This window comes from Meles meles, chromosome 1 (assembly GCF_922984935.1).
Source record: "Meles meles chromosome 1, mMelMel3.1 paternal haplotype, whole genome shotgun sequence".
NCBI classification, from domain to species: Eukaryota; Metazoa; Chordata; class Mammalia; order Carnivora; family Mustelidae; genus Meles; species Meles meles.
In genome coordinates this window covers 83,568,348-83,595,004 of record NC_060066.1, presented here as the reverse complement: position 1 = coordinate 83,595,004, position 26,657 = coordinate 83,568,348, and the positions used below count along the sequence as shown (strand labels likewise).

Here is a 26,657-nt window from a genome sequence, read left to right as displayed (position 1 = left end):
GCTTCTCTCTCTCTTGGGCATCTATCTCTCTACAAACCATTAAAGGAAAATACATGTCACTCTGGGTTACTCAGATAGATGTCTAAAAAGATCACAGGGATACCAAACAGTATGTCAATATCCAGACAATATCCAGAGGAAAAAATCTTGGAATGTTGGTGTTTTTTCATGATTCAGAACCAAAAGGATTTATTACGTCCTATTTGTTGAGAGCCTGTCAATATGTACTCAATTTCCCACGAAAAGATGTTTTATTCTTTCTCAAAACAACTATTATTTCAAAATTAACATCACCAACATCTAGACGAAGATCATTTTTCACCATACAATGATACTTTTTAAACTTCCTTGGCTGAAATTTCTTCAGGATTTGAGGATAATTAAAACATTATTTAGTGTCTTCTGTTTGACCTCAATGTGTTAAAAGGCAGCATGACAGAATTGTGCTCTTCAGGACTTCTCAGGGGCAAGAATTCATGAAGGATCAGCATGTAATCAGTAATCTAACCACATACAAGGCACAAGATTTCAAGGATGGTTAATAGGTGGTTAGAGAGCCACTAGTGAAAATGGACAGAGGATGAAGGAAAAACCAAAACCATGATCAATGGAATCTCGGAGATGCATAAAATGGAAAGGAGAGTAAGAATCAGAATACTTATTAAGTGATTTCAAAGCATACCAAGCTTTTCTGAAGTGTGTTTTTTGCCAATTTTTGTTATTTTGTTAAGTTTTTGGTTTTCTCTTGTGTGTTTTTGTGATTTCAATTCCTACATCTCATCCTCACCGCTCAGCCCATGAAAGTAGATTAATAATAGCCATCTTTCTTGGATATTTAACTTCCATTGACTTAAGGCAGTGAGTTAAGTCTAAAGCGGAGATAGAAAGCAGTAGAGGTATTTTGAACGTAACACAATTGGTTAAAATATTGTTTCAACTGCTACCCTTTAAGGAAATAAAAACATTTACATAAAAATCAATCATTACAGTCCCTCTTCAAATGCTAGGGAAAAAAAAAATCAACCCAGGTTCCACATTCCTGAATGGTAGCAATAGCCTGGAGCAAAAGCAACCACAAGTTAGTTCCCTTCACCCACTGCAGTCATCACTATTCCCTGTTAGCCCCAGACCAAAACTGAACGGCAATTATTTTTTATTCTCAACACTAATATTGTCATCTAATTTATATAAAATTCATTTTACTGATTTTTGTGACTTAGAAATCTCTGTAGCCCTTTAAATTTTCAGCACATAATCTTGAGGTTTTGTCAAGGCCCTGTTACCTTTTATAAAGCTTTCTTTAATAGTAATCATTCTGTTAGGGTCCGGGATCAAAGGACAAAAACCAACACAAAGTGAAAGTCAAGCAAAGCTTTACTTCCACCAAGCATCGAAAATCAAACCAACCAGTGGGGGCCCTACTTACAAAGAGGCGACCACAACAAGGACACCGACTCCGGAGGTTCCCCTTACAGGGCGAGGCGGTTCCCATTACCAGGCGAGGTGAAGCGAGGCCAGGCCAGGCCTCTCCCCTTACCCAGCGAGGCGGCGAGGCGAGGCGAGGCCCAACCGCTCCCCTTACCAGGCGAGGCAAGGCGAGGTGAGGCCAGGCCGCTCCCCTTACCTGGCAAGGCTAGGCGAGCCGAGGCCAGGCTGCTCCTCTTATGAGGCAAGGCTAGGCCAGGCCAGGCCGCTCCCCGGTGAGGCGGCGAGGCAGCGAGGGAGGCGGGGAAGCGAGGCAGCTAGGCCTCTCCCCAGCAAAGGAGGCGGCGAGGCCTCTCCCAGACGAGGTTCATGACGCTCCGCTCCTGAGGATTACAATGCTCCCGATGATGCTGGTCCCAAGGACCCCATGCTCCCGAGGACTAGCGCACTACCACTACTACCCCAAAGACTATTACTACTCCCCCGCCTCACAGACTAACCTTTATAGAGGTGCTTGAGCCCGGCCTACACACAGGTGGCCAATGAGAATGCAACACACAAGGAAAACTGCACAGTCACCCTGGGTCAGCAATAGGGGTGGCCAATTGAATCCCAATTCACCACAGCAAATATATGTGCACCACACTGATTGGATGTCTCCATCCAACCTGGCCCGCCCCCATATCCGGGGCCTGCAAGCAAGTTCCTCTGGGAGGGGCAGGGTCAACCCAAGCCCACAAGGAAATGGCGCTCTCTGGCCAACCAGGCCCTTACAATTCCGCACTTCTATTTGATTTTATTTTCAAAGTTTGCTTATTTTTAGTAATCACTACACCCAACATGGGGCTTGAACTCAGCATCCTGAGATCAAGTCGCATGGTCCCCTGACTGAGCCCTAGAGTTCTAAGTTTTAAAATGGTACTTGGTCTTAAAGTATTAAGAGTGAAAAATTCCCCCAATGAGAAGAGAAAAAGCTTGAAGAAAAAGCACGAAGTAAACTGGAGCCTATTGACTTAACGTCTGTTTTTCCAAAGCATTAACAATTATATTAGATGTTAATTCTAACATAAAGTTTACATTTTTTTTTCAGATGGGCCTGTCATTTTACTTTATCAGCCTGTGTGAGTTCTGTCCATACCAAGATCATGAAGCACATCACTGAAATCAAAGCCATAGTGTGGCCTTACTCCACATACATTGTTCAACTTTTCTTAGTACTTTGTGCTCTAAGTCCTCTCAAGGATGATAGATGGGCTGCAGTCTCTATAAACACCTTACAGTTTGGTCTTGAATTAATTTTTTCTACCTTCTTTGCATTTGTTAGTTTTTAAATTTCTGAAATGTGTAGAAAATATGACTGAAGAGACTCGGCCAACTAAGCCACCCAAACATCCCAAAGTACTATTATTATTAACCTAATTTAATGTGTGAGGAAACCAAGGCTCAGAGCCTTGGCTGCATTCCCTGCCTATGAGACATCCTGTATCTGCATAGGTGTGTGGTAGGTGTTTATAGGTGTGTTGAGGAGGATTAGCTCTGAGGGGTTTCAAAAAAGCAGACTATAAACATTGGGCACTTCTTAATCTTATTTATTTAGTTGGTTTTTTCCTGAAGTTTGGTGTATCACTGACCATTCCGGAAAAAGACATCACCCAAAACAATATAAGGAACACAAGATCATCATGAATCAAATGATACTTGGAATATATAAGCCAAGAGAAATTTATTGCCAAAAGTCACTTTATTAAAAAAATATTTAATAGTTTAAAATAAAGTAAAATGACAGGCCAATCTGAAAAAAGTTCTACAGAAAAGTCAGGTACAGAAAAGAAGACTAATATCCTTGGAGCTGCCTTAGCTCTTCTGAATGCTATCAACTCTTTATAGCACCAAGAGAACCATTAAACAAATGTGGTGCATTAGGCGAGATTATAGAACAAAAATTAAAATCTATTCCTTTATGTATTACAAGTCATAATATTTGTAAAAGAGCTCAAAGTCAGATGAAAATAATGAACCTTTCATTACATTCTGAATTAATAACAAAAAAGGGTATTTCCAATATCTCAGAATTTTGGGTGCCATTTAATAAGATAAAAGTATGTTTCCGGTGTTGGTGATCGATATGGGATAAAATGAATTTCCAAGGGCCATTCATAAGCTTATACGAACATACTTGTGAAAATGTTTCCTCAATAAAATGTCGGCTCAATTAACTTATTTTTAATATTGCACAAATATTTAGTCAGAGATGCCAGGAGACTATTGTGGTTCTAATATAATACTTCACATTGTGCTGCTCAGGAATTCACAGTGATATCAGATAACTTAAAAAACATAGCACAATGAAAGAAAAGGCTAAGCAGGAAGTACAAAGCACACTATATAGATTATATTCTCAAGCACAAATTTTTCTCTGGCACAGGAAACTGGTCATTTCCCAAATTTAAAGTGCAGAACACTATTCCTGTTTAAGTCGTTATTTGAGAATTCAGTTCCCATGAAAAGGAAATGTAGCTGGGGCGCCTGGGTGGCTCAGTAGGTTAAAGCCTCTGCCTTCAGCTCAGGTCATGATCTCAGGGTCCTAGGATTGAGCCCCACGTTGGGCTCTCTGCTCAGCAGGGAGCCTGCTTCTTCCCTCTCTCTCTGCCTGCCTCTCTGCCTACTTGTGATATCTATCAAATAAATAAAATATTTAAAAAAAAAGAAAGAAAAGAAAAGGAAATGTAGCAGCGATGGAAGGAAAAGTATTTAATGCTGGAAAACAACCCAGAGAAATGACTTGAGGATCCCAACACAAGGATTCATCTCTGCCTGGTATCCAGACCTCTTTTTTTTTTTTTTCACACTCTGTTCTAGCTCACTATAAAAATCCCACAAGGTAGAGAAGAAAGGTTTTTTAAATTTGCTTCATGATACATATATGCTTGAACTAATTTTAAATTTAAATTTAAATTTGTTATTTAGAAATTTCTGTATCTATTTTACCTTTTCTTCAGAACTCCTAAAATTGTTCATTCCTATCCTTAAGATACATATGACTTTTCTACCAACATCCTTTTGCCCCTTCTGACTTACCATACGCCCTTCTCTCCTTTCTTCATGTCTAGATATTCAACATACCATCCAATTATCAGTCTGTAGTTCTGTTTCCTTTCCATTTTCATTCTATTTGAACTCTACTTCTAAAAGGAACTAAAGTATAGTAATGTTAACAGTTAGTTTGGGGCTAGTACACTCCAGTGGAACAGAAAAGAGCCCAGAAAACACTCTGAGTAGGAGGGAATTCTGTATCTGAAACCAGTGGTGCTTTTTTTTTTAAATTAATTTACTCATTATAGAGAAAAAGCACACTTGCGAGCATGCACAGGGGAGAGGAGAGAGGAGCAGAGGGAGGAGGAGAGAGAGAATCCTCAAGTTGACTCCATGCTGGCCCACAGCCCCACTGGAGCCCAGTCTTACAACCTTAAGATCATGACCTGAGCCGAAATCAAGAGCCTGAGGCTTAACCAACTGACCCCCCAGATGCCCCATGAAGCACGTGGTACTTTCAATCAGTGGGGAAGGAATGCACAGGTGTTGAGACAACAGACAGTCCAGTTTGTAGACTTTGTCAACTTAAAAAAAAAAAAAAAGAATGTGAAGCGGTTTAAAGTTTGAATTCTGGAGCCAGTCTGCCTGGATTCAAACCCCAGGTCTACCAAATGCTAGATACAAGACATCTCACCAGTACATTTACCTCCCTGATGCAGTCCCAATATCTGTAAAATGAGAATAATATGGTATTTATTCTTATAACCTTCATGCAAAGGTTAAATAAATTAATATTTGTGAAGCAACTATTACATCAAAAACCAATATATCACTGTTAGCTAGAACTACTAATTTTTCCTATTTTATATCACCAAATATACTTGCCAGATATTATTCTCATTAAATACAGTACATTTAATCTCTGATTAATTAATCTCTAAATTAATTTAGATTAATTAGATTAGATTAATTAAATTAGATTAATTAATCTCTAAATTAATCTCTAAATAACAGTACATTTAATCTCTAATTAATTCTTCTTGAAGGTTCAAGAAGAATCAGTTTTTTATACAACATGTGATAATCAATGCACTAACAGCAGGATTAGCATCATATATGTATAAATATGTAAAATATCTTTATTTTGTCTTTAAGCCACTTATAATTTTTATTCATAATTTGCTTTGTAAAAATACATTAACAATCTTTAAAAAGGCAAATATCTGAAAGATTTTGCTTATGCACTCAAGAAATATGAGAAAAAATAACTGAAAATCTGAGATAACAATTATTATCAATAATCCCACTATGTTTCAAAAGACAAGAGGAAAATGAAATAGGAAATATCATAAATAGTCTGTATACTTCATGAACCAAGTAGGAGCCAGGAAAATACTATTAATGAGTTCATTTCCATAGATATTAGCTTGCAGCTCCATCAACAGCTGAATATTCATGAAGCAAGTTGGATGCAGGTAAACGAGAAAACTTCCCTTACACGAAAACAGCAATTATAACAACAAAAATTTATGCATTTTTTTCTGACCTTGGTTATGTAAAATAACAAAAAAAGGTAATGTCCATTCAAAACTTTATGAATTTTGTTATATAACCACAAAGATGCAAGAGATTTGCTTACTGCTCCAAAACAGCAAACACCCTCTAATACCAGTACTTTCTGTGTTTCAGAACACTTAAATCATCCTAGATCCTCAAGAAGCAGCCTTAGTGGGATGTACATGAAATTGTCCCTAGGCTGAGTGCACATTACTAACATGGTTTAGGGCAATTATTTGCAGAGCTTAGAGCTTGAAAATGCAAACAATATAAAGAACAAACTAAACAGTAAACTAAAATCTAATCAGAACTACACCCAATATTTGGGGGTTTGTCTGGAAGTCCTAAGTGCCCCCAGCAAGAAGACGTCAGGCAGCAATGATATTATTCAGGGAGACGGGAGCATGTGTCCTGCTATCATTGGTCTGAAAGTTACACGTATATACAGATGCTCTTTGACGTGGAGTGGGGAGAAGAGGAGGCGGGAGGAAGGGAAAAGGGCACCTACCGGGGAATAATTTTTATTGTCATGGCCTCTTCCAAATGCAATAGGATTTAGATTTGGACACTAGAGCTGATAAAGAATTGGAATAAAATTCAGAAATGAAGTAGCACGTGACTTTATAGTGCCGAGTCACACTGTAGAGGTGGGTTATCAGCTTGATACTCAGGAATTGGTGTCTTTGCTCATCCCAGTTCCCTGGACCTAAGACAGTAAAACTCATTCCAGACCCTGCTTCCCAGGGTGGAAGAGGCGATACGGTCTGTTTATCGCTTATTGCCTTGTGTTAAGTTTATGGTCCTGAAACACCCGCCATCTCCCAGTGTCCATTTATCACCTTGTTTCGTACTCTGTGCCTGTGTCCTCACCATGCCCTCTCCCTGGAATGCCCTCCTCCACTCCAAATTTAGTCAACTTCTACTCCTCCCTAACAGTGGTTCAGGGTCCTCTTCTGTAGGTAGCCTTGCTCTAATTCTCTAGGTTGGGGTTGGTTCTGCTCTTCTGGTTTCCAGAATGCCCTGTGCACTTTCTCATGATTGTACCTCATGTACTACTTGATTGTATTAAATGTATGCACCCTTCTCCCCCACTAGCTTGAAGCTGATGGGAATAAACACAGTATTTTAACCGCCTTTATACCCAGAACAACAGGCCAGTGCTGTGCACAAAGTAGAAATTCAATGTTTCATAAATGAACAATGGACTGAATGCAAGCTAGATTAAGAAATCTCTGAGACTCTGTTTCTTCATGTGTAAGCAGGGGCCAAAAATAGTATCACCTTATAGAGAAGGAAAAGAGGTAGAGGATGAGAGCAGAGAGTAAGGAGGTAAGGAGACGGCAGAGTATAGGACCTTGTTGACCATAATGAGAACGTCGACGTTTACTCATAGTGCAATGGGGAAGGTTTCCAACTGAGTAGTGACAGGGCTTGGCCTATGTTTTAGATGGACTCTGGTACCTTTCTGATAACAAAAAATGAGATGCAAGCTCAGAAGCAGGAAGATGAGTGATGAAGCTACGGCATCTCTCATTCGGTGAAATGAATTTTGTTAGTACCTCCATAAATATAAATGTTTTTCACATATCCATATGCACACACACACACACACACACACACACACACACATAAGTACACCCCATTTCAATTAATAAACACCGATCCAAGTAATCCCATTTTTTATTTCTCAAAATCATTTAAAATGCCAGTTAAGGAATAGATGCATGGCTATTTCTTCTGTTCTCTGTTTCTTTTTCATTTAAATATTCCCTTCTGTTCTGTAGACTGAACTAAGGAAGCCATCAAAAATTACGACTTATAAACTCTGTCAACAATTGCTTTCTTATGTATCACTTCATTAAGTGAAGAATAAATGGGATGTGGCCATACTGGGTTCTTTCTCATTCCAAAGTGATAGAAATGAATGATGAACTCCCTGGGTCAAAAGTCCACACTCGCTGGAATATTTGTTCAGAAATGGGAAATGTTTTATACATTTTCATATATGGATGGTGACTGTTTAAGAAAAATATTAAACATTATTTGAATCAAGAAAATTGCCCAAATACTAAACTAAAAAAGCTAAAATAAGAGTATTTCATATAAATTGGCATTGCCCTTTTCTCAGTGGCAAGAAATATAAACAACTCTGAATTCTCAGTTGGCTAAGTAAAGACAGACATAACTGCTTTGATGCCTATTCACTAAAGAATTAATTAATAAGAACACATATGAATAAAGGGACATGAAATAATTAGCCATTGCCACATGACCAGAAAAAGAAAGGTTACTGAAAAATTAAGGTTACAGAAAAATTAAGGTTACTGTTCAAACATACTATTTCTACCACAGATAGAGAAATAATATTTAATTTATTAATTATATAATAAATAAAGTGTCCATTTTTTTCACCAGTTATATAAATTAATTCAATTAATGTTTCCATAATCCTCTAAGTTTGGGTATAATCTTAGCTGAATTTTAGCAATGGAGAAACTAAGTCTCAAAGAAGTGAAGTAACGTCTCCAAGGTCAAGCAGCCAGGATATGAGGGAGCCTGGAATAAATTCCTGCTTGACTCAGCACCAACTCTCCCATGGCTCACTGGATTATGAGACCCACACTCCCCCACAGGGAAATTAAAATAGTCAGGTCAGGAGACCTCATGCAGAGGCTGAAACAGAAACCAAATAAAGTTCAGTTTCTAAATATGATTTCCAAAGTTCCTAGCCCTGCTTTGGAAAAGGATGGCACTCCCTCATATCTTTGAGCACAGAAATCTTCCACTTAAGGCTACTTGATTTGATTGTAGGGACTTTTTCCTGAAATGAATAAAAAGCACAGAATTTGAGTAAGCTCTTGTATCTGTAACAGAATATTGCTACAGAAGACAATTTTCTGAAAATCCTGTCCTCTTAACCTAATTATAGCATGTAAGTTAAGACCACATTAAAGAGCACAATACAATTGAGTACCTACTTTCAGCTAACGAATTCCATCAGTTGCCAGGGGCAGACCAAAGTCTGCCTGGTTAGCATACTACCCACTAGTTTCACCTACAAAATATAGGAAATGGCCTGTCACCATTTGAGGAATTTAAATACTTAGAGTTACCTTGTTTTCATCCAAAATTATTGTATTACTACTACAGAGAGAAATACAGGAGCTTATAAGGGTTTAGGACATAGGATACATCCCAAACCCTGAAACCCTGAATCAGTCTTCAGACATCCAAAACAATGTACTAATGAATTCAAAACAGCATAAAATCTCCTTTGAAGATGACCAATGGAGTTAATAATGATAATAATTATCCTAAGCATTCATTCTCCATAAAGCTAACTGTTGCTTTTATGATGTTAAATCTAAGTTTTGCCCGCACCCAGACACCATTAATTAGGGTAATTAATAGGCAAACCACAGACTGGGGAAAAATATCTGTAATACATAAGTATGACAAAGGTTCCTTATGTAGAATATACAAATATTTAAATCAATAATAAAAAAAAAGAAATACTTTACAATTTTTTAACGGGTAAACATTTGAACAGAAAGAAGATACAAAAATGCTAATAAACGCTTAAAAGAGCAGCTTGGGTCATCCGTTTTCAGGAACAATCAAATTAAAATGAAAATAAGATACACTAATACCAGGAACTAAAATAATAAAGACTAACGATACCAAGTGTTGGGGAGAATGTGGTTTTATCTAGGACTACAAATGACACTCTAAAAATAAGTTAAAGTGCCAATTCTCAATCATCTTCAGGTGAGCAATTTATATCACAGTCTGTCTGTGATACATAAGCAGTGAAAATAAAAAAATTAAAACCCATAATAAAAGGCTTATTAAGAAAATGTTATGCATTATACTAATTTTAAGGAATCTAAGCATGAAAGGCCATGTAATTCTATTCGGTAGCTTTACAATAACTCTAAACCTTATACTTCCCATTATCTGTAAAACTTTATTATATATCATTATGTATGGAGGGCAATCAACATAAAGAGTGTACTAAGTAAACTGTCTAAAAGAAGAGGAGAAAACTATGGAGCAGGAAGAAGGGAAGAAAAGAAAAAAGATGAAACAATTCTTCCCCTCAAAATATTTAAAATTTAGTTTTAGGATAGAATTATATACCTATCAAATTATATTCAAATTGTATAGATCTCCTTTGCATATACTGTCCTCTAGGGTCTAACCCCTGTGTCCTCTCCAGGCACAGCTCTTACTCTTAATGTATCCTGGATTTTATACGGTCTGACACATAGCACAAGCTCCATACACATGTCATTATCACATACTCATTATCTGGACTTCATGGTGAAGCAGTTCTCCTGAATACTGAGTCAGCAATGGTAGTTACTGATAAAATTCTTAAAGACCAGGATTAAATCTGTTTCCCTGGTTTTCTCGCAGAATCTAGCCCAGAATCTCACGCATAACAGATGCGTAATGAAAACATGTTAAATTTATTGGGTATAACGATTTCATTTCTCCAGTGTTCTTTTTTGAATTCCAATTTTCCAACAACTGCTTAATATATGATTATATGTAAATAACTCAGAGTCATCTGTATTATCTTCTGCAAGTACAGGAAGATATTTCGTTCAAGATTTAAGAGAAACAATTAGTCGACATCAAAAGGCTGTAATCAGTGAAAGAATCTTCTCTCTTCTCTACCAGAAAACTTAGAATAATACATTCAGTGACAATATTAAGGCAACTCCTACTGAATTTTTGTTCTGGTATGTATGCCATGTCGAATAATTGTCAAAGGCAAAAGAGAAGTTTCCTGGGCTGGCTAATGCAGGTTTTTTCCTGTTGCCTGTCAATAGCCACCTGCTTGATGACCCATGCTGCAGGTTTCTGAGATAGTAAGTGTAGTCTACAGCCTTGGGACAGAAGCAAGCATGAGGGGCACCTGGGTGGCTCATTGGGTTAAAGCCTCTGCCTTCAGTTCAGGTCTTGATCCAGGGGTCCTGGGTTAGAGCCCCACATCGGGCTCTCTGCTCAGGGGAGAGCCTGCTTCCCCCTCTCTCTCTGCCTGCCTCTCTGCCTGCTTGGGATCTCTGTCAAATAAATAAAACCTTAGAAAAAAAAAAAAAAAGAAGAGGAAGCAGCAAGCATGATCTGGCTTGCACCAGATGTATGCTTTAACCAGTGGAATCACCCAGGACCAGATGATAGTAGATGAGCAATAATCAGTTTAAAATTATATAAATCATTCCTACAGAACTTCATCTGCCTTTTTAAATATTATCGCTCAGCCATTCCTCGTCTCAAAGTCATACTCTAATTCCAGTCATTTCCCTTCAATCACCAGTGTCATTGATAAGAACTGCAGCCACCATTGCAGTGGTGAAGGAAGGTTTCAATCCATCCTCCAGGGCCTAGATCAAAGCCCACTTCCTTCCAGAAGATTTCCTCCAATCCTTTGGCCCATATTTTTTATTTCTTAATTAGATAACCAATAGAATTACTAGATAAAATACTCAATACGTAGCTACCAAACTGAAGTAGTAATTCTAAATTTTCAAAAAGTTAGACATTAGTATTCTTTCAAAGAAACTAGAATTTTATGTACAAATTGAACATTTCATCTTCAATCATATGATTACAAATGGATGTTACTATCTGGAAAAAGAACACAGTCCAATAAAATGTGCTGTACGGTTAGAAAGTCGAGTTGAAGCATGGCATTAATTTCAGGACCTACCTGTATTTAAAAGAAACAGAATTCTTAAACAGGAGAACACCTATCTCTAAATACTTATAAATTTAGAACAAATTTTAATAATTATTTCCTCATCATTAAAAGAAAAAAATACAGAATATATTGAAATCTGTTTACAAACTTAAGCCAAGGATAATTTTGAACAGTTCAAGTTCTGAAATAAACAATCCATCATCTTCAAAACTTATTTTTTAAAATAAACATTGCAATTTTATTCATAACCTTAGGTTTTGCTAGAGAAATGTATTCATCTGAAGTTTTTCCTTAAGAATATCTAATTACATTGCCCCTGTTTTTCTAAGGTACCAGTTATGACCCCCTACATCTCCTAAAAGAACTCAGTTTGATTCCTCTAACAAGAAGACAGTTCCTATTACGTTCAGATGAATAACTCAAACTCATGGAATCTGAACCGTTGCTATAGAGGCTATGAAAAATAAGCTTTTGACTGTTTCTAAATCAAAGTGCTATAATTCAGGTCCCATGGTTATACTGCCCTTAACAATGACATTTTTTGCAAAACACTGCACTGTTTTAAGAATTTCTAAACTATTGTGCTGTATTAGAACACTAAGGGAGAAATCTATGTCTCAAAAATTGGGGAGGGGAGGCGAACCATAAGAGACTATGTACTCTGAAAAACAACCTGAGGGTTTTGAAGGGTCAGGGGTGGGAGGTTGGGGCAACCTGAGGGTTTTGAAGGGTCAGGGGTGGGAGGTTGGGGGAACAGGTGGTGGGTAATGGGGAGGGCACGTTTTGCATGGAGCACTGGGTGTTGTGCAAAAAGAATGAATACTGTTACACTGAAAAAATAAAATGAAAAAAAAAAAAAGTTGCTTATAACTAATGTTCCTTAACCTTAGGTATTATTTAGAAAGGCTCAATATCTGACCAAATCAGATTTGAAGCAATGTTCCTTAAATTATAAAACACTTTATTTTTCCAAGTTCTTAAATACTTCTCAGACTGTATCTTTGTTGAATGAATAAATACTAAGACAATGTTCATCATACTTCCCAGCTGAGACTCATTAATGCACATGCAGAAAAATGAGAAATTTATACATGAAAATTAAGCAAAACCAGGATATTAAGTTGATGGGGGCAGGTTATATCTTAACACTTGTGTTTATGATATCATGATACCCTCATCTGTGCTGAACCACAGACCACAGAGATGACAAAGAAACTGGAGAGATATCCTTGCTATGACCTTCAGATCAATAAGACATTCCCGTACCTGCAGCTTAGTTTAGTGTCACAAAGAACAGTATATACCAGTTTCAGAAGAGTAACACAAAGAGCTTGTGTAGATCAATGCAGGTCCTGTCTGTGGAAAGCCAAGTCCCTCCCCAAAAGAATCTACATGCTTTCTTTTCACAGAACTTAATGCATTGCTCATATTGTCTTTTCAGTATCTCTGTCCTTGACCAGGGCTTCCCTTAATGAGAACGAAGAACAGTGAAGATTGCATAATTTGTAACAGAGGTTTGCTAGTTTAAAAGTTGAGGAAGATTCATATTAAAAATTCCAGATTTGGGGGGCGCCTGGGTGGGTTAAAGCCTCTGCCCTCGGCTCAGGTCATGATCTCAGGGTCCTGGGATTGAGCCCTGCATCGGGCTCTCTACTCAGCCTGGAGCCTGCTTCCCCCTCTCTCTCTGCCTGCTTCTCTGCCTACTTGGGATCTCTATCTGATAAATAAATAAAATCTTTAAATAAATAAATAATTTTAAAAATTAATATTCCAGACTTTTTAGAGTACCTCTTAAAACATTAGATGAGCTAACTATACTTGCTGCCTGGCAGCAATTGGTAGAGCAGAGGGGTGCTGCCCTCCTTGCGCTCCCCAGTCCTCACCACTCCCTAGTGTTTGCCCCTGAGCAGCTTTGGCCATTTTTGTTCCTTGCCTTACTTCATGAGCATTTTATTTAAACCCTTTGGTTTAAGCGTGTGAACTCTGCAGTTAGAATACCTGGATTTAAATCCCAACACTTCCTTCTTGTATGACCCTGGGCATATTACTTTCTTCCCTCTCCCTGCTCTTTTGTTTTCTCCTTGTAAAGTTATAATAATTTTCACTACTTTTAGAGTTGTTGGGGAAATTAAAAATAACTTGGACATCAAGTACAGAGCCCAATGAATCCATAAATGCACTTATTATTAAGGAAAACACACAGACACACGAGTGGGGCTAGATTAAACCCCCTCTGCCCCACTGCATTAGGTGTATAGAGCTTAACCTCGGAGGCTTTCAGCCTTAGGCCAAGGGAACACGGGCCACAGCCCCAGTAGCACAATCTGGGTAGGCTGCTGGGGACCTTGAGTGAGGTGGACCCAGGCTGAAACTCAGTGCATTGTATCAGTTATGGCTGCCATTCTCCTCGAAGTCCTAGGACTGTTCTTATACCTAGCTACACTTTACAGCCACCTGGGGAGAGTTTCAAAACTAAAGAAAACAATGCCCAAGCCCTACACCAAACCAAGCAAGTCAGATCTATTGAAGTAGATCTATATGTATCTTTAAAGCTCCTAGGTGATTCTAACGTACAGACAGGCTTGAGAACCACTGTTCCATGACACAGAGAGCACCAGCCCTCCCCAGCCATGTCTAGGACTCTCGAAAGATCCAACAAAGGGGTTCGCATTTTTAAAAATGAGCAGCTTAAGAAGCATTAAAATACAGAAATTACTGATTCATCTGGCAGACAATATTCATTTTGTAAACATGTCTGCATTATGGATTAAGTGATTTACATTTTTTTAAAAATAGGAAGATCACTGTTTACAAATGTGGTATTTCTTCAAGTGTATCCCCACACAAGTGATTTTAAATGCCTGTTTTAAGTGCATTCCACAGACTGAGGGACAATAATTTTGAGTCTTTGGAAGGTGACTGAATTTAGCAATACCACAGTAATTAATTAAAGGTTGACATATAAAGCTAGTTTTACTTAATAGTGAGACAACTTAAATTTTTATAATGAAGTCATAGCTTTCTACTTAAAAATAACAAAATCATCAATAATTTTGCAGGAAATATAGAGCAACATTATTAAAATGTTGCTAATATATGTGTAAGTTCTATGCTAATTTGGCTAAACAGTTTAAATGCTTATCAAACTACATGTATAGAAAATAAAATATTAGTATTATTCTTTAGAAGTCTTTAATTAGATCTGGAAATTTTTAATTATTAAAATATCTAAGATTTAGATGTTTTTAAAATACATTTAAAGATCATTCTTAGGCAAAATTTAGGTAGAGGGATAACTAATTTGGGGAAAACTCTATTTTGAGGAAATCTGATATTCTTTGTGGTCGCTAAATTAGGATGCCATGTATATTTAAATGTAAATTTAGATGTGCCCCACTTATTTTAGCATGAATCTTTTAAATCAAATATTAACACTTTTGAATTTCTTTTTCTGTATCTCATGTACTAATTTCCTTCTCCTTTCCCCCAAACAAGGTCACAAACCCAGATCTCTACAGGATAGGGAAATCACAGCAAACAGCAAAGTATGGGCGACCAGTCAGGTCCCCAGGCAGAGGCCACAAAACAGCAGTCCGGAAATCCGGTCCATACACATGATTGGTTTGCTTGTTCTGCATTTCAAAAATTTGGAAAACTCAGATAAAAATCCAGAATCCCAGCTTACTCTGGAAAAGCAGGAGCTTCTGGAACATTGGGGTCCCAGTCTTCAGCAGCAGTTGACTGGACGTGAGTATCGCTGCCCCTTTGGATGGGGCACAGGCTCCCTCCACCTGACCAGTTATCACCACCTGCTTGTTATGTATGCATTGCTTGCTTTACCTTGGGAAGCTTCTGAGTTTCCAACAAAAGGATAAACTAATCAAGTAAGAGACCCCTAACTTGGGCCCAAGGCTCCACAACTAAGTGGGGGGGGACTAGAAGACAAAAAAAATGAGTGGCGGGCAACAACCCTGGGAAAGAAAGAAGACACGCAAAGTCTCCTATATATATATATATATTTTGGGGAGTCAGGAAATGGTGTGGTTCAATGGAAAGAGAAGAGGGGGGAACACCTGTGCTTGAATCATGGGCTCTCCCACTATCACTGGTGGGACCTTGGGTGGAGCTCGTTCTCTGTGGATAATGGGGCTACCAATTTCTCTCTCAGTAAAGAGTCCCTAGGGTGATGAGGAGTGCACCGTGTCACGCACATTCAGGGCTTAGGAGGCTTAAGGAGTGGTAGGCGAAAGAACATGGGATTTGGTAGCAAAATCTGGCTTTGAATCCCAGCTGCACTCCGTCATCTCCATGAGCTTCAGTTTCCTCCTTGGAGGCAACATTCCTGGAGTAATGACAGAAGGGTTGCCAGGAGAATGTCTGCTATGGAGTGGATTGACTTTCACCAAACCTCTATCATCAGCAGCCCTACTGCTTTGATTCTAGTCCTCGTCCCACTGCAGGGGCAAGTGGAGGAGTGCTGGCTAGAACTGAGGCCAGGCAGATGCTAGGTGGCTGTGCACTCTGTAGCATTTCATAAATGAAAAGAATGGGAAGAGAGACAATCCAAAAACTGTATGACTAGAAGGCAGAAGTGTTCAAATATTTTCTGTGGTATCAGAATGAGGCATCCATGATGTGTGGAGGCAAAAGGTGAACAGGAAGATGGAGGGTGGTCATTCAAATGGAAAAAGTATCTTTGAGTACCTGCTATTCTGCCTTATGGGACAGCAAAGACATTGGGTATATTTATGTACGTGGGAGTAGCCACATGTATACACACACACACACACACACACACACACACACACACACACACACACACACAATTTCTGGTCCTCCAAAATTCCCAATGAAAAAGACAGACACATTCAAATACCTAATATGAGGCTTGCCTTAGTAAGAACAGTCTAGAAAGAAGGATGATCAGAGTAGGGAAGGAAGAAGTCAAATGCAGGTGGGGAGATCCTAGACAGATGCTTAGAAAAGGTGGAGTCTGAACATCACAGACTGAGAAGGGTTTCCAAAACGAGGAAGAAATGGGGTATCGGGTATCTCGAAAAGGCAATGATCGAAAAGGCCAGACCCAAGGTTAGCAGCTACCAGATCTATGTGGGAACAGTCAGTCCAGTGCACGAGATGGGGGCTTGGGGGAACAAGGCAGGAGATGAACTTGAAATATACCTGGAGAGGAACTCTCAGTCTGCGACTTCATTCTGGACACATTCAGTAACTGAACCTTTGCTCCCAATGCACACAGCTTGCCTCAGAGATAACCTCAGAATCCCTGCAGAAGTATGGCAGGTTGGAAAGAAATAATAAATATCTTAAAGGTGCCCAGCCAGGTCAGAGAAAAAGAATCCGGCTTTATGATGTCAATAGAGGCTCTGAATTGATCTATTTAGCATTGCTAGCTAACGGTCTCTCTAGCTTATGTTCTGGGAAATGTTGACCAGCTTTACATAGTTCTAGAAAGATGAAGATATTGATAATAAAAGGAGAGCAAACAAAAACACATCAGAAATGAGTGATTCTATTCATCTTTAACTTTGGTTTCAGTGACTTCTAAACTCTGACACATTATCTCTATTCCCCTGACCAGAGCTAGAAAGGTCACAGGGTCACTTGAATTTCCCAGCCTTGCTGTTCTTCTTGGACCCCAGATTGCTGGCACCGTGTTCCAGAATTTCCTAAGGTGCCAGGAACGCAAGCTGGTGCCAGGGATGCAAAGTCAAACCCCTGCCTTTGGAAGGTTACAGAAGGAGAGAAGTAATATAAATGGAAATCAATAGCTTAAACCCAGTGAGATAAATCAATGCTCCATGAAGTGTTACAGAGAGTTCAGAGACCAAGCCAACTATTGCATCTACATGCTCCCCGCATGCTCAGGCAGTACAGTGTCCTGACAAAGAGCAGAAGCTCAACTCTAAGACGAGGTTCAAATCCCAGCTATGCCACTTAGCTGGGTGATTCCGGGGCAATCACTTCATCTCTCTGTGCCTCAATATCCCAACCGTAAAAAAGGCAGAATAAGAGCACTTACCTCATGGGATTACTGTGAGAATTAAAAGAATTTACACACATGGTGCACTTAATACTGTGCGTTGCACACTAAAATATTTTCATTAGTATAACCTGATTAGCCCAAAAGAGAGCCTAGAAAAATGTTAATCTTTCCTGCATTTCTCCTGTCTCCAGCCAAAAGAAGCATTATGAAAATGAACTTTTTTCTCAATACACATTTGCCAACTAAGTGAAATTAACCTTGAACTTCCATCTCCCAAGTGACAGCTGCCTGAGATCTTTCCACCACTACATGAGTCTTCTTACTCATCAAGCTTCCTGAAAGCCTCCAGCAGAGCTGTTCCCTGCTAGAAACCTCATGGTCCTGATAACAGAATTAAAGAGACATCATTCTGGATATTTCTGGTGGGAAGCACTGGTTGTATGCAAGGTTGGAGCAGCTCCACACCCCAGATAATTTGTGGACCTTAGCCAAGCCCAAATGCCCTGTCCGGACATGGCACTCAAATTGCCTCTAATGGCCTAGCTGCTCCTCTCCCTTCCAAATGTTTGGTCATGCCAGGGAAGAGAGATTCCTTCCCGATTCCCCTTTAACCCCCTACACTAAGCACCCTCCCCAGGATTCTCTGCCTCTGGTTTCGGGACTCTCAGGCTTCATGGCTTAGCAGTGAGAGGCCTGCTATTCCAGACTAAAAAGTTGTTTTCCCATCCTTGAAAAGAAAGAAAAATAAGTTTTGTCAGCGCACAAGTAGCTGCTCTGATCTTGGCATTTAGATCCAAAGTGGTACCTTCTCAATAACTCATCAGGTTTTTAAAAATATAACTTGGGGGTGGTGCCTGGATGGCTCAGTTGGTTAAGCAACTGCCTTTGGCTCAGGTCATGATCCCAGAATCCTGGGTCGAGTCCAGCATCTGGCTCTCAGCTCCATAGGGAGTCTACTTCTCCCTCTAACATTCTCCTCTCTCATGCTCTCTCTCACTGTCTCTCTCTCAAATAAATAAATACCTTTAAAAAAAAAGATAACTTGGTAATATCCATCACAAATGTGTCAGCATCAATGGTCAGCAGAATCTGAAAACTGTGTGTGTTCAAATTAAAGCAAACATGGCCAGTGGAATTAATATTTACAACATAATGTCCAAAAATTAGAAATAACAATCCTTAAACAGAAGAGAAAAATCAAATTTCCCACGATGGTACTTCTTTACCAAAATCATCCCCTTTATTCTCATCCCTTTAAATAAAAATCTGTTAATTAGCTTGGCAGCAAAGCTGACCAAATGCTGATGAGTGTTCAGGATGCTATCGTGTTTGGCTTTGAAAACAAGTCATGATTAGGAAATCAACATGGGAACCAAACAAAACCAAACAAAAAAACTTCTGCATTGAAGCAGCGGCACAAATTTAGCCTGAAAGCTGCTGTGTGTGGGGACCTGTGTGACTGGGCTCCATGCCCACCAGTTACTAGTCAAGGAAAGGCTAGGCGGTGGGGCCCCTCCCGCTCGCAGCCCTTGGTTTCCTCCTTGCCCCGCAGTGCAGCGAGGGACCTTCAGCATTTCCTCTTCTGGGATGGCTGGGAATTGACTGTTTTTATGAAATGAACATGACCTAGAAAAGCATTCAGCATGATCCGCTTGTGTACTTCAAAGAGTCCTTAGCTCTACTTCCCATCACAAAGTGTTGGAGCTCCTGTTTATTAAAGCACAGCTTGAACCAGAGGACGCGTCAGTCTTCCAGGTGAACAGCAACAGATCTTTGGCACGGAATCACCACAACTCTCGGCTTGCATTTTTACATGGGAAGTCAGAAGATTAATTTCTTATAAACTACCAGAAGTAGTTAAATAAATGCAAACTGGCAGGAATGATTGTATTCAATCAGGCATACACTAATAAAACTACACATATGCAGATATGAATCTATATCTATCAGAATCACACAAGAACACCATGCTCTGGACCAAAGTCCAAACGAAATCTTGAAATTCAATACTACCACCACATACTGTTGTAAAATGCTTTGCTGTTCAGTCAAAAAAAAAAAAATTGTCCAATGATTTTATTAAAAATGATGTGCCTGACACTGAGCTAGCTTCTGAGGAACCAATGATAAGTCAATAATGACTTCATGGGTTGATGATTCAGTAGAGGACACTGATATATATAAAAATATTTGCATCACAGTGTGTTCCATATAAATTTGTTTTCAAGGTTCAGAAGTAGATGGAGTATCAGATCTTTCTGAGCATGTAAAGGGTAACATGGAAAGGCTTTACTAAGAGACTGATGTTTTAGAGGAGGGTTCTAAAGCAATGGATAGAGAAGAAGAACTCTTAAGACAGTGGAACAGCAGGGGTGCTTGAGTGGCTCAGCTAGTTAAGCATCTGCCTTCAGCTCAGGCCATGATCTCAGGGTCCTGGGATCAAGTCCTGCATTGGGCTCCCTGCTTAGCTGAAAGCCTGCTTCTCCCCTTCTCTCTGCCCCTCCTCCCCCCATTCATGTGTATGCTTTCTGTCAAATAAATAAATAAAATCTTTTTTAAAAATAGGGAGAACAGCAGGAACAGGAATAAAGGCATGATGACACACATTCCCAAAGCAGGACAGAGCACAGAGGTACACTGATGTACTACTTCACAAATATTAACTCAATCCTCATAACAATCCTATGACTTAGGCACTAACATAATCCCCATCTTACAGTTGTGGAAGTTGAAGGAAATAAAATTTGGATGTAGAGCCCACATCCCTAATAACTACAATAACATTTAAGGGGTTATCAAAGAGTGAATAACACAACAAAAAACGACCTATATTTCTGAGCATAAAATCCAAGGGGTCTGGCAGAAGGGAAAGGACAGGGAAAGACTGCTGCTAGAAATCTGTTGGGGGGAGGGGGAGATCTCAGAAGGACCCTGAGGCCAACTTCACTGCTTGAAACTCCTGTGGCATTCTAGGTCCATGAACATGGTCAGCTCTGTGCATAGAACGTTCATGATCACGAAGGGTGGGGGCTTACCTGAGTCCAGAATGGTGGCAGGCACCTCGATGAGGAACCTAGTACAATAACTCAGGTATAAGAATTTAAACGAAGTGACAGTGAAGATGGAGAGGTGGAAGGTATTGCAATGCGTGTGCACATTCGAGCATCACTGCACCAGCATGGCTGGGTGATGAAGGGGGGCATACACATCCACACATCTGTGCAACTGAGTCAGTTAAAGGGAGCATTTAGTCTTTTTGCATGAAAGCCATTTGAAGCCAGAGTGAAATAAAGTTTCTTTCCTCCCCCACTGATTCATAATCATTGGTATGCAGATACCAGATTCAGGATCTATTTTCATTAAAGTAATGTTTGTTTTTAAAGAAGTACACAAACTTAAAATTTTAGGAATTAGCCTATCTGCTTTAAAAAAACAAACTCTATGGTCTACAGAAAGCAAATGTTCTGTGGATGCCTTTCAGTATTGTCTAAAGGGGTCAGTAAAAAAAAAAAAAAGGATAAAAATGAAAACTTAATAATGTGGCTCAATTCAAATAAAGACTGGAGTACCTGCATACCAGAACTGAGGTATTCCAAGAAATACCACAGAGGAGATGCTAAAGGCCAGGCCAAAACTGAGCTTCAGGTTCTTTGGAGAGTACACAAGTAACCATGATATAAATCAGGAAATAATAAGCAAGTAAGAACATTCGGGGTCAGGGGTGGGGGGTGTGTGCAGGGGTGGGCAGTTAAAGGAAAACATAATCCCATTCCAGTTTGAGGACTGGAAAAATTTTATAAAGTAAGTAGCATTTTGGATTGGTGTTGAGAGGTTGTTAACCTTAAGAATATATAACTCCAATACTGTACACCGTTCTTATACATAAATATACGAGACTACTCATGTAATCATCAACTGCTACCTGGCTCTCTCCCAAACTCCCAAGTGGAACAATATATTTTTATTTTATATATATATATAAAATATAATATGGTAATATTATATTTAATATATATATTCCCCCCCGTAAAGAATGAAGATTCTAATATTTTTTCATATTTCTTTAGCTGTGACATTCCCCCAACCCACTGCAACTCAGGGAAAACAACATGAGCTTTGGAGCCATAGTCAAAATTAAAGTATGATAGCAAACTTGTATTAAGCATCTACTATGTACTAAGCATATTTAACTCTCATCTATGTGGCAGCCACTCTTACTATCCACACTTTTCGATGGGGGAACGGAGGCATGGAGACAACGTAAGTCTCCAAAGTGACACAGCTGGCAAATGTTGGAGCTGGAATCAATCTAGTCAATCCTTTCTTTGTTCATTGATAAAAGAAGGGATATTTAATAAACTCCACCACCCAAGTCTGTTGTGATGACTAAGTCAGACAGTGTGTATAAAGTACCCAGCTGAGAATTGGGCACTAGCAAGCATTCATTTCCTAATGGCTATAATTGTTATTTCATCTCAATTTAGCAACTAGGTCATTTCCCACCAGTCAGATCTCCAATGAAAGCTCGCACACAGCCCTACCACATGCCCAGGGCTCGCTGGCATCAGGGCTCCTAAATGCATCCAGCTGAGGCCATCTGGTTTACATACATCTTAAGGCTATCAAGAGTGTCATATTTTACATTTTCAGACATCTTCCAATGACACTCAAGGTCATTAGTCAAAATGCCTACAAATCACAGCAATACTGACAAGTTGGCACCCATCACAGCTTGAACACTTCCAATACACAGAGAACCCATTATCTTGGAGGTATTTCTTCCAAAGTTGTTTATTTCCCTATTGTCAATGAAAGTCGTAAGAAAGATCATAGAACTAAATTCTTCATAGAACTAAATCTACTCCTCGGACTTCCAGTTAGTGGTTGTTGCCTTCACTGTAGACAATTCTTGCTTTTGACTGTCTTGTCTCCTTTATTCCATGGGAGGATTGATCAGCTTCAGGTCCGTTGTCTCTTTTGCCTGCAATATTCTTCCCAGACCGTTCACCACCCTGGTTACCTCCCCAGCCATTCTCTTCTCTGTAATTATCTCTAAAAATATGGCCTCCAGGACAAAGGGAAATGGAGGTGATGCCTCCATCCAGTGTCACCTGTCTTCACCAACATCGTCCTGGTAAGACCACATTTACTTTCCCAACAGTCTTCTAATAATACTGTTCCCCTCTTTTAGGGGCTTGTTTAAAACACAGAACATCTCTTTCCCAGTAATTGTAGAAGTGCAGAAATTTGGATTTATGCCTTTAAACTTTACTTTCTCACTCTCAGGCCAGCCCATCTCCCTATCATAATCACTCTGTTGCCTATTTCTGCTATCAACCACATTAGTGTCTACCTAATTCCATCCAGTTGCCCTCTGGGGTTTCACCCAGGTTGATGAAGGAAGATGAAGAAATAAAGAAAACCATGCCCGGTGCTCAAAGGCACTCTAATGGAGGCTTCCTTCCTTCTTAGCTGTAGCATCTCTACTTTGGGAATGACCACTGATTACTTACTGCTCTGAGACTATGCTGGGGTTTTACTCCCATTTGTCCTTTTTACACTTTTTTAGAAAACTCAATCCTATTTTCTTTGCTGATCAAAAAGCCTACTTTTTATTCAATTCCTGCCAATTGTACCAAGGGTTACCAGTTCCCATATTACTGTTCTGTTCCAAGATAAAAAAGAGGAGGTCATTCTGGGGGAAGGCTGTGCTTTTCATGTCTGGCAGTGGAAAAGGTAACCTTCTTCATCTCAAGTCTTCCCCCTCTTCTTTATCCCAGTGTGCTTTAAGCTCTAAGAAAACCGCACTTATCATTGTTTCTTGAATATGCCAAACCTCTCTCATATCTGTGCCTCTGTATTACACTACTCTCTTTGCACAGAAGATCTTTCCTTCCACTTTTTTGCTCAAATTACTATACATTCTTCATGTCTCCCTTCCAATGTTATCTGCTGTGTACAACTTCCTGGACTCCCTTAAGCAGAACGAGTTGCTCTGATCCTACTTTCCTCAGGTTTACTGATATTATATTGTATCCGTCTATATAGCTGGTATTCCCAGTACACTTGATCTCCTCCAGGGAAGAGCCAAGTCTCTGAAAATGGGAGGCCCACAGTAATGTTTACCTCACAAAAAACACTCAGTAAATGTTTGAATAAATAGATGAATGGGAAGATGCAAAAGACATCACGGTATTCAAAAAAAAAAAAATACTAGGAATTAAAGGAACAAGGATAAACCAAGATAGAAAATGCATGGCATTTGTTCATAAACACGGATATTTTAAGCTTGGTAGTTGAAAAGATTCTTTAATCTTTTTATATATCCTTCAGATTCTTTAGAGTTAACAACAACAAACCACAAACTATAAACCATCTGAAACTAATTTAAACCTCCATGTCACTCATTTTTTTTTGTTCAAGAGTTACACTTTACCAAAAAAGAAAAAAAAAAGTCTGGTATATCAGAGTCAAACTTTTCCATATGGTATTGGCACTTAAAGTAAATTTGCTGGAATGGAAAGTAATCAGACCTGGCCTATTTGGAATAGTTTTATCATTGTAATTTTTAAAATAAATAATCCAGGTGTTATGACAAAGAGGCAAAAAACAAGAAAATTCCTCAAGTTGATTAGCTGTGAAGGAAAAAATGTTGTACTTTTAGTACCCATTAATTTATACTATAATAAATGATATGATGCAGCTCTAAAACATAGCTCATCAAATAGAAAATATGTACTCTAACGCTCTTCTCAAGTTACACACACTGATAATTTATAAGCTCTATCCTAACAAGTGATTTATTGAAGCTTAGAACCCTAAGGTATGATAATAGTACACAGAAACTTCAGTTGTTTATTACTACCCTTTCTTTTATCATAATGAGAAAAGTGATTTTCTTTCTCATGTTATTTGTAAAGCAATAAACAATAGCTCTGGGGAGATGAAATATTTTCCAACAAACTGCTATTTATTCAACAGGAATGTCTAATTAAAAAGATATTCCCTATTTTTTGTCCTTAATGACTGGAGTACAAACTCCATGATTAATTTAGAACTTTTTTTGAGAAGCCAAGCAGATGTGCTTTAAAATTTCTAAATGAACAATCAATGTATATTTCTTGAATAATTAAACTATAAACTCTGCTTGGTAGGCATTATGATAAGAAAGAGAAACACATACACCCTAGTCATTACACTCTAAAATGGCATATAGGCTACTTGTAGACACAAAACTAATGCAATGCAAAATAGCCATAAAACAATTCAAAACCACCCAACAGAAAGGGGTACCTACTTTTATCAAAGACATTTATAAGACTGCTAACCGCAAAACTAGCCATATTAGTCAACAAGAGGAAACTACTCCAACCTCCATCAAGAGTAGAATGGATAAATTGTGATACACTCACAGAATGGGATACAGTATAGCAATTTAAAAACTACAGGTAAATTGCACAAACAGTGGTATGCGAAAAATAGGACACACAAAACAGCTGACCTTTAACATGAGTTTAAGTGCATGGCTCTCCTTACAGGTACATTTTTACACTATAGTACAGTGACTGTGTTTTCACTTTCGTGTGATTTTCTTAACATGGCTCAAGCTTCTCATGGCACAGTGGTCTCAGAATAGGTCCACTTCCTACAAGGTGACTGGCTTCAAAGCAAAGCATCACAAAAGCAAAACTTTCTTCAAGCTGCACAGCTTCTTATGACCTAGACCTAGGAGTCTTTGGTCAACAGCAACTTGCAGGGCCAGCTCAGAGTCAAAGAAAGGATGCCAAAAAGGTGTGACCACTGGGAGGTAAAGGTCCTTGGGGAGACAACTTTGGAAACCAGCTGCGGCAGTGCATTATTATTTAAGCAAATACTTAAAAATATATGAGACACAATTCATGTATTCATTTCACAAAAACCAGTTACTGAATTCCTGATAAATACTGGGAACATTAAATGAATAAGATATGGTTGAAAAGATATAATTACATGCTAAAATATAATACTTACTTAGGCACTACTTCCTTGCCCTACTTATTGATAATAATATCCATCCAACACTTTGTTCAATTCCATTGCCCTCATCTTTTCCTATAGTTTATTCAGACTCTTATGTACTTGGAAATGTAAGAGATTTTTTAAAAAGATGTATACTAACATTTATTTGTTTCACTTTAAATGCATTTGGTCATTCATTCATTCTCTAGGTTCACTATAGGATTGGCAGTGCATTATAAACTAGTTATAGAAAATAAAAATAGGAGAAAGGCACAGTTTCTGCTTAAAGATACGTAGAGAAAACACAATGAAAAGGACATAGAGACAGAAAAGCACAGGCTATACACTCGTAACATTGACCAGATCTATCAGTTCATTTGTTGTTGTTATTTTTTAAGGATTTTATTTATTTATTTGACAGAGGGAGATATAACAAGAGAGGGAACACAGCAGGGAGAGTGAGAGAGGGAGAAGCAGGCTTCCCGTTGAGCAGGGAGCCTGATGTGGGGCTCAATCCCAGGACCCTGGGATCATGACCTAAGCTGATAGCAATATCAGAAACCAAATAAATGATGATGCAAGACAAGTAGCATTAAAATGATGAAATTTGTGATATGAATAACAAAACATTGGGAGGTGATGAACGGTAAGAGAGGTATGAGATGTCTTTATAGAAATGTGATATTTGAATCGAGTCTTACAAGGCAAGTAAACTATGGGTGTCCAAGAAGAGAGGAGAGTTTATTCCGGCAGAAAGAAGAGCATAAGCAGAGGCAATCAGATAAGTCAGCAAGATAACTGACTGGATTACTTGAGAAACAAACTAACCCTACAGGAGAGATTTGTTACCATGGTAAGTGTGAACAGATATGGTAAGGAGATTTTTATGAAGGTTCTAGAATGTCAGCTGGGGCAATTAGGACGTGTGAG

At 38.8% G+C, this 26,657-nt stretch overlaps 1 long non-coding RNA gene across 1 annotated transcript in view; it reads right to left on the bottom strand.

The window, feature by feature from the left end:
• The window catches only part of LOC123937860, a 50,948-nt gene that overhangs the window by 1,791 nt on the left and 22,500 nt on the right, over positions 1 to 26,657 (bottom strand). The gene's annotated exons all lie outside the window — the stretch shown is intronic.